Source organism: Pteropus alecto, unplaced genomic scaffold, assembly GCF_000325575.1.
Source record: "Pteropus alecto unplaced genomic scaffold, ASM32557v1 scaffold8, whole genome shotgun sequence".
Lineage (NCBI taxonomy): Eukaryota > Metazoa > Chordata > Mammalia > Chiroptera > Pteropodidae > Pteropus > Pteropus alecto.
Genome location: NW_006494609.1, coordinates 3,323,082 through 3,334,729, shown reverse-complemented (window position 1 = coordinate 3,334,729; position 11,648 = coordinate 3,323,082). Strand labels below are relative to the sequence as shown.

General features: G+C 42.1%; 1 long non-coding RNA gene across 1 annotated transcript; it reads left to right on the top strand.

Moving 5' to 3' along the window:
• Positions 1-262: 262 nt before the first annotated feature.
• LOC112473680 lies at positions 263-1,701 on the top strand. The gene is made up of 2 exons (XR_003044127.1): positions 263-661; positions 1,496-1,701. It is a non-coding gene; the product is annotated as an uncharacterized LOC112473680 (long non-coding RNA).
• Positions 1,702-11,648: the final 9,947 nt, after the last annotated feature.

Genomic DNA, 11,648 nt, shown 5'->3' with positions numbered 1-11,648 from the left:
CGATGCTAGGTGTTTTCATTTTATTTTTTGTTTGTTTTTAAGGGAAAAGGCGCATTTTTTTCTTGATCATATAGGGGGATATAAATGTTACTGTCAAATCCCTGAGATACTAGCCAATAAACATTATGCAGAAAAGCTCCATGCAAGGATGTCTGAAGGATTCAATTGCCTGGCTCTGAGCTGGGGCTCGGGGCGTGGCGAAGGGGTTGGGGGTGTTATATGGACAAGGTCATCAGTTCCGGGTCACTCAAGTAGAGTGAGTTCTTGAGATAGGGGGGCGCGCAAGTACTAGCTGGGAAAGAGGGGTTGATTCGGTTCTCCAGGAAGCTAGTCATACTGAGAGCCTGCAGCGAGTGATTTTCCAGCGGGACCTTGGAGCGGGGGGAAACAGGGGGCGCTGGAAGGACCGTGCCCAGCGGCACCCAGGCCGGAGACCTAGGCCACTGAGACTTCAGGCGCAGCTCCGTAGCCTGAAAAACGGGGCTTTGGAGCAACAAGGTGCCCAGACGCCCCCAGGCTCCTTGCTCCACTGCAAAGGACAGCCGGGGTCACACTGCCCCAGCTCGGTCCCAGCGCGCCGGCCACCTACGGGGCACGAAGCCGCACGTCTCTGCAAAGCCCCTTTGTCCCTCCTTCCCACTCTTCGGGCTTGGGGGTCACGGTGAGCACCTGGAGTGGGGCGAGGCGAGATTAGGGCAGCGGGCGTATCATTCAGGACGCACAGGGAATGGGACAGCCGACCTGCCTCCAGCCGCCGCACCCCGGAGCCAGGCGATCCAGCTATAGATAGTAACAGGGAAGCGGCTGTTTACAGCAACAGTGCGCCGCCAGGGCCGTCTCCAGGCGACGCCGAGCGGCCGGGCGCGCCGTGGGCCTAGAGAGGCCGCCCTCCCTCCTCGCTCCCCTGGGGCCTCGGCCTCCCCAGCCGGGTTGCGGCCACTCCCGCCGCCTGACATCATCCGCCGAGTTCGGGGGCTGAGTACCGCTCGCACGCGGCTGTGCGCTAACCTCCATTCTTAGAGATGCGAACCCGCCGGGAGCAGGGAGGCTAGGGAGGCGGGGATTCATGGAACTGGGCCACTTGCTATTTTTGCATTCTCTGTCACAGTCAGAGGTGAAAACAGAATTTCATCATTGTATGTCACTGGTTTATATCGGTGGGAATTTAGGTGCTGTTTTTTTTCTCTCACTTTAAAAGGGGGAGAGAAAAGGAAAAACACATAATACATAAACACAGACTTCTCAGAGCTGCTCTGACTCCTAAAGCAATTTTCCTAATTCTATCATCTGTCAGGCTACTTCATTACCTTTGATTATTTAATTTAAAAAAAAAAAAAAGGGTTATGGAGGTAAATCCATCTCTCTTCTTATTATTAGCTTCTGACAAAGTAGGTCAAGCTTTGAATTCCTGGGTCTGGCCTTGCATTCCATTCATAACTGGATCTCAGACCTCTTAAGAGAAAACCAAGAATGATTTCATTTACTTTCCTTTCAGATGCCAACACCTAATGGATGTGTCAAGATTTCGTATCCAGTATTTATCTCATACGTGACATCTTGACTATGCCAATAAAAAAAGAAAAAGAGTCTTTGGATGAACCTGCCTCCTCCAGCTAGCTTAACTCTTTCCTTCCTGGTACCCTTAAGACCAGAGAGTTGGAGACTTAATAAATCCATCCTCTGAAAAGGACCGTGAATCCATCCATGATTTCATTCATTCATTCATTTATTGGACAGAGAACTATTGAGAGCCTCCTATGGCAGGGCACGGTGCTGGGGGCTGGGGCTTATTGAAATGAACCAGGTGGTCAGTGGACCTATTTCTACCCTCGAAGAGATTCCAGCTTTGTGGAGAAGACTGACAAATCAATAAAGAATTGCAGGGCAGCAGTAAGTGGTTTGACAAAAGTAAGAATAGGATGCCAAGGAACACAGAAGGAGGATGTGAGGACAGTTATCATAGGAAGTGAGTGCAATACAGAGATTGTTCCTGGTTTCACTGTCCTCTGGGAAAAGACACAATAAAGATTGAAATGCCAAAGCATCATCTAGGGCAGCAAGTGCTTAACCCTAAGCAGTCTTGTTAGATGATACAATCTCAGGCTTCCTCTAACATCTAAACCTGTGATCATTCTAACATGCTCTCACATCTCCGTCAACTCACGGAATCCATTTCAGGACTGCAAAATCACATTTTTAATATGGAGCTCGCATGATGTAGCCTTAAAATAAGGAGAAATCAGAACCAACGTGGGGAATGATCTTTGCCATTTGCAAAGGTCAGGGTGACTTTGAGACAGATGTGTGTGCCTCTCTGAGCATGGTGGTGCCTTTCAGCCAGGGCAAGGGTTTCATGTTCTAGACAAGCCTGAGCATCCAAAACCCAAACTTACATAGTTTGTGATTATCTATGTGCTGAGCTCCTCCTATTTGGGGATCCCGAAGTAAAAAAAAAAAAAGTAGAACCTCACATCTGATTTTAACCCAAATTTAACTGAAATTCATTTCTCCTAGCAATTGTTCCTTTATCAGATAGAGACTTTTCCAAATTTGAACTTTTCCGGCATTTGAATAAAGAGCCCTGACCAACACAGAGCATCTATTTAATAACTCTGGAAGTCAGTGCACATTGTTTAGACTGGTGTTATTGCAACATTAAGTGAAAGGCTGCTGTCTATGCTGCCTACGTAAATGCTGCCGCACACAACCTGTCCCCAGCATGCAGAAGTAGTTATTTATTTGGGGAAGCGTGGTCTAGTGGTGAAGTGTTGTGGTCAGAGCACGAGACCAGAAGTCAGGAAGATGCGTATAGCAAAATCAACTTCTTCAGGGACTTGGGGAAGTCGTTTCTTAGACTTGTTTAACATCTACATACTTTTGGCCTTTGTCTTTTTTATGTACTGATATTCACATAGCACCTAGCACAGTGCCTGGCCCACAGTAGGTGTTCAATAAATATCTATTGAATACATGAATGAATGGATGAATGCCCTTAACCAAGCAAAGCAAATATATATTATTGTCCTTTATGGGTACTTAGAAATCAAATAGATAATGTTCTTTAAATCTTTGGAAAGGTTAAACAGGCTGTCTTTTATTCTTGGGTATGAATAGGCAAAAATTGGGCAAGAGAAAATAATAAGATTTAGGGCTATTTTCAGCTAGTACAGCCTCTGTGTATAAAGAACATCCCAGTGGTTTGTGATGGAACATCAAACTTGCCTTTGTTATTGAGTCCCATACATAAATGCCACGTTGTTTGCAAGACAATGACCGTGTTACCACCACCCTGTCATTTATTCATTCTAAATGTCTGGACCCAAAGCAGAGAAGTATTCCACAATTCAAGCAGGACTCACACACATGTGAGCCCAATTAAGGGTCTTAGGGGTCAAGGTTACTCATTCTACGGCTCAGACAGTAAGGAAAAAGACTTCCCCTATTTTAAAAGAGTGGAGGCTCAGGAATCACGCCACCATCACCACACACACACACACACCACCACCACCACCACTAGTTAGTACTAGAGATTTAGCCTCTTTGAGAAAAAATGTTTTCATTCTGAACAACTCTTGGCTTTTTGACAGATGATGATTCAGTGGGATCCCCATCCTTCTGCTAATGCCAGCATTTAAACAAAGCTCTGTGTGGTCCCTGGGACACACTCCATCTGGAGCTGATGAAACTGGGGAACAACTATGGTGCTGAACAAAGACACGTTTCAGCCCAAGCTTCACTGCAGCCAGCAGCATGAGACCCTCATTCTGTCAGTCATGCCGAACCTTGCTGCACAAACGAGAGCTCCCCATCGGCAAACAAGCAAGTCTTCTCCAGGCTGTCAGCAACTTGGATGTCCTGAGGTAACCTTTTGCAGCTCTGGTGGACTTAGCTGCTGAAATTCCAAAGGAACCCCATCTACGTCACTAAACCTACATCACAACAACACACCCTGCCTAGAAACCTCAACTATAGGGCTCCTATCCAATGAGAAAATCTCACAATTAGCATGGGCAGGGCAGGGGATGGCTAAAATGGGCTGGCTCATGACATGCTCCAGGGTGTTAAGACATCAAGCATAGTTTACACCATTTTATCCACCACCTTACTCACCTTACTCAACAAGAAAGATCTTTTAAAAAGACGTTAATAATTGTAATACAAAAAAAAAAAAATTCCCCTTTCCTAAACCAGGAAAATCCTAAGCAGTCTGTAGGAATTCGGAGTTAGGCTGCCTTCTGATCTTATAGATCATAGTTTCATCCTGAGTCACTTTTTGTCTTAGTTTACTATTTGAGTATGTTCTGCAAGAAAATTTTCAGTTGCGACTCTCAACTGAGGTCTGATTATCTCCACTGATGTTTTACCTGGAGTGTCAATGAGTTACAGATTACTTGTGAAAATCCCAAAAATGACTCTAAGGAAGAATTCCACCTTCAGACTTTGGCCCACCTGAGATTGTGAGGAAATCAATTAAGACAAGGACAGATCATACACTGAAAGTCTACTCTCCCACTGAGTGGGGCTCTGAATTACATCGTAACACTAAACACTAAATCATAAACCCCTCCAAACCTGTTTAGCGGCCAATTTACAGAATGACAGAAAAAAGTCTACACTTGTTACGGCGTCTGTGGATTCTGTGTGACCCAGTCCCTGCCTAGCCCTCCAACCTCATCTTAAACCACTTTCCCTCATTCACTCCACTCTAGCTTCACTGGCCTTCTTTCTGTTCCTCAAATATACCAAGCTGGTTCTGCAGCTCGGCCCTTGTACTCACTGTTTCCTCTTCCTCCCAGATCTTGACATGTTGACGCTTCCTCACAATCAATATCTGCTCAAATATCACCTTCTCCCAGAAGCCTGTCCAATGTTGCCTCTCTCCTCCTTGCCCCTCAGTCACTGTGTCACATTACCTGGTCTTATTTTCTATCTAGTACTTATCATTGTTACCTGGTTTGTTTATTTGAGTACTTTGTATTGTCTGCCTTCCTCTTCCTCCACAAAAGAAGGGACCTTATCTGTCTTATTCAGTAGGTATTGATCCTCAGTGCCTAGCCTCTTGACACTAGTAGGTACTCCACAAATATGTGTGGAATGAATCAATGTTAAACAGAAAGCTTGTCAGCTATTGTCCATGTGGCTGAGATGGCAGCATGGATTCCCTTTTTGGATAACGGCTTGATGGGTGACTTCTTACCTATACCTTCCTTGGGTAAGGGGAACCAAAATCCTGATCGGCACCTTCCTTATCAGACATAATAATTTAGATGCTTATAAACCCAAGCGGTACACTCATCCTTAGAAGCGCATAGACCCATCATATCTGCTGTCTAAATGCTTCTACTACCTTACACATAAGAGGGTATGAATGCTAGAGTTTTAAATCCACAACTACCCTGCCCAGAAACAGTGATTGGCACAATAAAAAATTTCATCTGAAGTGGGTTATCCCCCAGATCCTTTCTTTTTCATAAACTCAGCCTAATAACATAAGCAACTTTTAGAAACTATTTGAGCACAAAAGTAAAAACCTAACCAATGTTTTAGTTTAAAAGCACTGAGAATAGGACCATAATAAAACTTTCATGGTCCTAAAATGATTATAGTACTCTCCCAAGCAATTAAAAATAAAAACAATATTAAATTACAAAATAATTTTTATTAAAAATAAAGTTTTATTAAAAAAATAAGACAAGTAGGCTGAAATAATACCAGGATGTAAGTTCCACGAGGGAGGGGAAAATTGCTGTTTCTTGAGTGCCAGAAACAGTGGCTGGCACAATAGCAAGCACTCATAAATAGAATAATGGATACAGTTTTCTCAATTCTTCTTTGAATGCTGTCTTGAATACCCCACCCCCCTCCCCAGCAGGTTTACTTGGCTTCTTGCGCAAACCAGCCATGATTGGTCACATGGCAGGAGCCAGGTTGGTATTTGTTGACTAAGAGACTTGCACAGGACAGAAGGACTATAGTATCACATACCACAGGGTCACCTGAGGCCTGGATGTAGCGCCTACATCAGCCCCATCTGGGCTGAGCTGATATCCGAAGTTACAGAGCACCACATACGCTCCTGCCTGATTCAGACTGCTTAACCCTGAGGGAGGGGATCAGCCTACAGGATTCTTCGTTTGAATCATTTGGCAGTTCCATTCTATTCCTTTCTTCAGTTTAATTGGGTGGCTTGGAATAAATTATGGGTAACCTTCCCAGCGAGTGCCTGTGGGTAAAGAATTTTTGATTTCCCCTAGTCTCTGCTGGCTGTGAATAGGAAACTTCACAGTAGGTGGGAATTTGGGAGTTCATTTGCTACTGATACTTTGCCATCCACATCAGGTTTATTTGAACCTGGGGCTTCATCCAGCTGGTGTCTGTCTGAGCTTGGAACTTGGAAAAGCGTGAAGCAAGGGGTTGTGAAATAGGCTGGGGAAATAGAGAAAACCTGATGATCTTCAAATAGCACTCTGCTCATTGGCCCGCCAAAAAAACAGGCTCGCCAAACAACAGCTCCAAGCCACAATGAATATTTCGACACTTCCTACCCATTTCTGGCTCATGTGGTAAAATGACCAGAGGAGCACGTAAATAATTATAATAGAGAAAATCAGAGTTTCAAATTAAGTGATTTTAGATTGCATGTTTGATAAGAGCAGCCCTGAGGTGTTTATAACACACGTCTGGTTTGAGATTAATTTTGTTGTATTCTTATCAGATATCTCTACCCTGCTTTCATTTTTGCATTGGTTTCAGAATTCTCTCCAGGGAAGAAAGGGGTTTCACATACCTCCAATTATTATTACCTTGCATAAGAGCCAGAAAAACAATTTACAGGTACTAGGGTATGGCCTCTACAAAGTTAATTCTTTCTTAATTCAAATTATACAGAGTTGATTATCCTATTCTTTAGTCTGTGGTCAATGCCTTTATTGAGCATCTACTACGTGCCATTCACTGGAATCCATAGTAAACAGACAAGCTTCCTACCAACATGAAGCTCACAATCTAGTAATATGCTGGGCAGGCCATGGAAGGATATGTTGTAGTGGTTGTGTTCTTACTTTGGACTGGGTAGAAGGAGGTGACATGTGTCCTTGCAAGGTGCACCTCAAGCCCTGGTGTCTAAGTTACCAACAAACCATCTTTCTCTCCTCCATAAACACCAACTTTTAGATCAGTGCTACCAAATTTGGAAATGTCCCAGCTATTCCCAGTTTCATTTTCTCCCTAGCTGTCACTACACTTCAAATGGGATATTGATGGTTCTACTTCATTCTCACATAATAACAATCCATGTGGATCCTACTTATAGATGGCTCTACACTAAAATTGGTGATTAGATCTCTCTTAACAGCTTAGAGAGTCTTAAGTAAAAGCTCTGAAAAATAATGATATAAATTGCCCTAAACCAGGCTTTGAGGTCTTCCAGAGTCATTTTTCAAAGGAATTTGAAAACAGGCACATTCCATTTTGCCTTTTGTTAGAGATCTGTTGACAATAAACATGGTTCGGCTTAGAATTTGTTCTGTAAAACAACAGAACAGGAACAAACCAAGCTTTCTCACCAAGGGCGACACTCACCCAGATTCTGTTGATACTTACACAGGGGTTCAAACTACTTGGGAAGTTTATGGGAGACTAGACTCTCGAAGTATTTGTTTCTTGAATTCTTTGTTATTTTGACTGTACTGGAGACTACTCCACAAGTCATTATTAGAATCCACCCATCTTCACTTCCAGTAAATATTATGTCTACACAGAACTATGTGAATTATTTCATAGCTGGAATATGAACCAGGCTGTGAAAACTTGCTAATAGGAATGACATAAGAAGAACAGTAAAACTTAAATGAGAGAAAGTGCGGAAGCAAAGGGAAAAGTGACTTAAAGGATTATATGGGTGTTGGGAGAAAAGGGTAACTCGACCCTCAGAAATTGATTATTCAGCCCACACTTGAATATTTAAATCCAGCAGCAAATGTATGCTGACACATTCCTGAGAACACAAGGGTGACTTTCATTACAGCAAGTAAAAGAAGTCGAATTTAGTTCTCAGAGGTCATTCTTATTGTATTTGGTACCAATTGTTCCTGGCAATAGAAACCAAGGGAAGCTGAGGTAGTGACTGTCAATTGTCAGCGATTCCTGGGAAGGAACTAACTATAGACAGATGCTACCATGCATTCTGAAGCTAAGGGCTAAATTCAATCTGCCGACTTCTGATGCGGAGACTATCTCCCATCTTTGGCTGTGCCAGCCTCTAGAACATTTATGAAAAGGCATTGTAACATGGAAAGCACAAATTAAATATAAGTTAATTAAATTTTGCACATGTGTTCTTTGCCCACATAGCCCACTCTTCTCATCAATGAAGCCTACTTTTACCCAAATCTCAAACTTAAAATGTTGTATCCTCATAGAGGACTTCCCTGAGCACCCAGACTGAATTAGGAACCCCTCAGAAGCCCTCATTCCATCTTGGGCTTTGCGTTTATAGCACATAGCACCCACCATTTGTTATAATATATATTTATTTAGAAACCAATTGGGCTAATATCCTAAAGATAAGTTCCACAAGGACAGAGATCTTTGTTCATTGATGGAACCCCGAGCTCATAGAAGATGCCTGATATTAGGAACTATTAATTGTTGATTGAATTTGTTTGGTGTCTATCACTGCACTCCAGGAAGGCAGAAATTTTGCCTATTTCACTCATCATTGATTCTCTAGCCCTAACCATAGTATCTGGCCACATACTAGCTCCTCAAAAAATACTTCTTGAATGAATGAAAGTAACAACAGCTAATATTTGTTGAATGCTGGCTCAAAGATTATGCTGAGTGCTTTACAGATACTCTGTAATTTAATATTCACAAAAATTCAATTATATAAGTATAGTATTATGCGATTTTGGTTGAAAAAGTTCAATACATCTTTTTAAATAATGGCCATATAGTTGTCTAATCCACAGTGATTAGCTGAGCTAAGTTTTCTCCCCAGTGTAGTGGGTAAGTGCCCTGGTGACAGCCCCAAATAAATAAATGAATTTATCTCCATAGATTTCCACCAAAGAATGACTGATGAGAGAGAAACTCAGTCTCATGGGCTTTAATTGCTTAGAATTAAATTGTAGCCTCAGCTTCTATTTACATTGGGCTTTGGAGGACAAAAATATATATGAGATAGATAGATGATAGATAGGTGATAGATAGATGATAGATAGATGATAGATTAGATAGATGTTGTGCTGGTCATGGCACTGGGTTCATATGCAACCACAGAACATGTTGAGCATTTCCACTTCTACCAGAGGAAACTAGAAACAGGAAAAACGTAGGGGCTAAATATTGCCTAAGATGCTGGTTAAACTGGCTCTGCCAGTGTCTCCTGCACCTGCCTGGAACACCAGTTTGAAGGCAGGTTTGTTCCTTCCTCTGGGAACCATGCCAGTCTCCCCCATTCAGCCCCATCTGATCTGGCTGAACAGGCATAGAGCAGTCAATAATCCCACCTCCCCAGGTAAAATAGGAAGGAAGTGTTTGGATGGGTGGGGCATAGTCCAAGCAAGGATTAGACCAACTAGAAGTGGAAGTAATTCCAAACCACCAGAAACCCATCCTGGTGAGATTATGTTACTTTCTTTTACCAAAGAAACGGGTGACACAAAGATGCATAGTTCAACAAGTGGTCAGTTTGATTAGGAAACAAACAATTCTTGAGTCAGATTTTTACTTCTCCTTGATTTCTCTCTCTGCTCTTCATTGCTGTCAATATCATCCCATGGAGAATGAACAAGGAATAGAATTATGAAAAAAAGATAAGAAAAATAAAGACAATGAGATTTTTCATAAAGCTACAAATATCCGATTTAAAAGCCTGTCTTTTAGTCTTAGTTTATATCTTCTTGACTTTTTAAAAATGTCTTCTCATTTATAAAATTATGGTGATAATAAATGGTAATTATTGTTATTTGGTAAAATTAAAAATTGGCAACCCATAACAGTTGGACAAGTTTTTAAAAACTTAGCTGGGCCCTGAAATCCAACTGTGTGGTAACCCCTGGATTAGTGGACAGTAGTGTCCTCAGAAGCTTTGAGTGAGGATGGGGAGAAGAGTCTCTCCCCGCTCATATATGGATAGAGCTACAGGTCTGTTGAGTAGGCTGTGAGCATCCCCTGTCATCAACCAGCACAACAGTGAGGGATGACTTTGAATAAAATGAATACTTCTGCCTAGGTTCCCAGCATCCTATTTTTCAGACCTACTCATGAGTCCAGTGTTTCTGTGTGGTTCTATCACACCTGTTGAAGGAGAACGTGTCTGATGACCTAATTTATGTTAAACTTTAGAAGCTAACTACTCATTAAAGAATCTATTTTAAAACTAAGACCCAAAGAGAGTGGAAAATACGTACTCCAAAGGCATATATTGCTGATAATAGAATTTCAGGGACAGTGAGGGAGCATGCCTTGATATAGGACATATCGAATCACACAGGTGGCCATTCATCTGGCCTGTCTGTAAATTATACTCCTCAAGTCAATCTTAATATTGCTCCATTTACAGGTCACCTCATCTTATAAAATAATTTTAAACTTGAAAATGCCTTCTGTTTTATGGATTTTAAAGCCCTTTCATAACTATTACTTAGTGTGATCCTCATAACAGTCCTGAGAGGTAAGCAGGGCAGACAGATAGTGACATCTTCGTTTTTACAACTGAGGAAAGCCAGACTTGAAGAGTGTGAGTTGAAGCGCTGAATAGTGATCTCTATGTATCTTACTTATAGTAAGATATATAAAAGTGGAATCATTATGCTATACACTTGAAACTAATGCAAAATTGTATGTCAACTATACTCCAATTAAAAAAAAAAAGAACTGAGTTCAGTCATGGCTGGGATATGGAAGATGTATGGTGTACACTTGTACCTTGGAAGGCCAGGTAGGTCACTGCTTTTATACCTCCTGGCCTGAGACAAGGCTTCTTTACTGTGGAAACCTGGTGGGAGGAGGCTCCACTCAGCACTAAGACAGGGAGGTGTTGGGGAAAATTGTACCCATTAATAATAACCAAGTATTTATATACCATTTGGTATTTCAAGAATACCAACTAATAATCACTATATCATCACAATCCTCTTGGGTCAAAGCAAACATGTGGGGTCAGTGAGTTTTCCAGATGTCATTTTATAGACAGAGAAATAGGCTGGGGAGATTAATCACCTTGTAGTTTGAGGAAATCAGCAGTAAAGCAGGATATCATGGTCCTTAGGTTGAGCGTGGTCAGCTAAATGGAGTGGCTCAGCCAAACCACAGGGCAGGAAGGGTCTGTGTACGTGTGCATGCAAGCATATATGAAACAAACTGCTGTTTTTGGTGCCATCAAAACTATAATCTATTAGATATTTCCCAGATTAAAAACTCCCTGGGCCCCACACATGGCCCAAGACCATGTTTGGGTCATGGTCAAAAAACAAAAAAAGAAACTAAGCAAGAAAGAACTAAGTCTGAGAGATGGAGGACAGAGAAGCTTCGAGGTTATAACTGATGCCCTCAGACAGAATCATAAAATCCAGTTCATGTGCTGGAGTCAAATCTAGGCACTTAGAGATGCTGTCATCTTCCATCTTCCTCCCCTCTTCCTC